The sequence below is a fragment of the Neoarius graeffei genome, chromosome 16 (assembly GCF_027579695.1).
Source record: "Neoarius graeffei isolate fNeoGra1 chromosome 16, fNeoGra1.pri, whole genome shotgun sequence".
Classification (NCBI taxonomy): Eukaryota; Metazoa; Chordata; class Actinopteri; order Siluriformes; family Ariidae; genus Neoarius; species Neoarius graeffei.
Window position 1 is genome coordinate 55414132 of NC_083584.1, and position 2175 is coordinate 55416306.

Below are 2175 nucleotides of genomic sequence, written 5' to 3' on the forward strand. Positions count from 1 at the left end.
CATCCATTCTATCAGTTTGATCATTCATGAATTCACTCGTTTATTTCATTTGTAGTTCAATCTGGTTGTAGGCTAGCTTGAGCCTTATTGGGATCTGCAGTGCTAGCTGCTGACAGAAATTGGTAAAGTCTCTGGAAAGCACAACCAGCTGGTATGACAGGGTCACAGACCATTTTCTGGAAAAGGAGCGGAGGGCAGAATTTGTGTATAAATAGTGTTCATGTTCATGAATCTGAAGTGTGTATATTGTTCAGTAATGTTAAGAGAATGGTGGGCTCTGTGTTATAGGTTATACCTGGGTATAATATTCAAGGTTCTGTGTGTTGCATAGCCTACCTGGTTATGAATTTCCAGACTGTGTTGCAGAAGATGTTCAAGGATGTGTTGCACAGCTGGGTGTTGTGTTAAAGACTCTGTGTTGCATATCAGGGTATGATGTTCAAGGTTCTTCATTGAATAGCCAGTGATTTTTGGATGTTTGATATTTTTGATTAAGGATATGAGGCACAAGCCTGGCAAGCCAGACTATAACATGAAATGTACAAGCAAAAATACTTTCTGCCACTAGGTAGGGTTGTCTAGTTCACTATGCTAATGGGGCACACTTTTCTATGCTTTGATATCCAGCCTACAGGTTTTACGATGAATGCGTAAAATGGGCTTCCCCTGTTTTAAAAACCAGCAGCCGCCACTGTACAGCAGCCATTTTCAACCAGGTTCTTGATCAAAGCACTGAGAAAGATCTCTTTCCACAGCTCTACAGCCACATGTTGGACACGTGCAGAAGCAAACCATATCCATGTTCTGGTAAAGATGGCATCCTCATGGCAAAATCAGATTTATTTACTGTGTAAGAAGATAACCCAAAATGGCTAAAATGGGCGGACTCACTGACCGTGAAGCAAGATCATTCATTTACATGGAGAGTTGTGATGGGATGTCTGCTGGAGTCATATGCTGTAATGTAGTAGGTATGGTGTGTACTCCACATAACCTAAGCTTAATATTAAATGACATGAATACATCTTTGTTGCTGTTAAAAAAAAAAAGCCTACACTCCCTGATGACATGGTAAAGTTTTCTGTTATGATGTGATTATTTAATTCAATTCAGTTTTATTTGTATAGAGCATTTAACAATGGACATTGTTACAAAGCAGCTTTACGGAAATATCTAAATTCCAGATATAAATTTTAAATATCTAAATGTATCCCTAACGAGGAAAGCTGAGGTAACAGTGGTGAGGAAAACCTCCCTGAGATGACATGAGGAAGAATCCTTGAGAGGAACTAGACTCAAAATGGAACCTATCCTCATCTGGGTGATAACAGATAACATGATTATAAATAACTTGCTTCTAGAACTGTGTCTTATATAGTCACAAAGTACAACTGTGTAACAAAGAAATTCATTATAGTTTTAGCATGAAGTCTATTTTCTTGAAGTTATCAACTGTCCATTGATGTAGACTTGAGTGTAAAACTGCTTGTGGCAACTGGAGTTTGCCGAAGTAATCTTTATGGTTTCTGAATGGTACCATCCACAGATATCTCATGGTGATCTTTAGACTGTCTATATGTTACCATCCTCAGCATCTCCAAGGGGTGAGAACTCCAATCAGAAGTAGGGCATAAAGATGGAGTATGTATCGATTAGGTGCAGATGATGGAGTATGTGTGGATGAAGTGGAGATGATGGGGTCTGTGTGGATTAGGTGTTGATAATTGAGTCTGTGTGGATTAGGTGTTGATGGACTCTTTATGGATTAGGTGTTGATGATGGAGTATGTGTGGATTAGGTGGACATGATGGAGTATGTGTGGATTAGGTATTGATAATGGAGTATGTGTGGATGAGGTGTTGATAGAGGATGTTTGGATTAGATGGAGATGATGGAGTATGTGTTGATAATGGTCTGTGTGTGTGTATGGATTAGGTGCAGATGATGGAGTATGTGTGGATTATGTGGAGATGATGGAGTGTGTGTGGATTAGGTGTTGATGGACTCTTTGTGGATTAAGAAAGAAAGAAAGAAAGAAAGAAAGAAAGAAAGAAAGAAAGAAAGAAAGAAAGCACAACTTTATTCATCATACACTTGTGAAATTCCTCTCTGCATTTAACCCATCTGAAGCAGTGAACACACACATGTGAGCAATGACCACACACACATACCCAG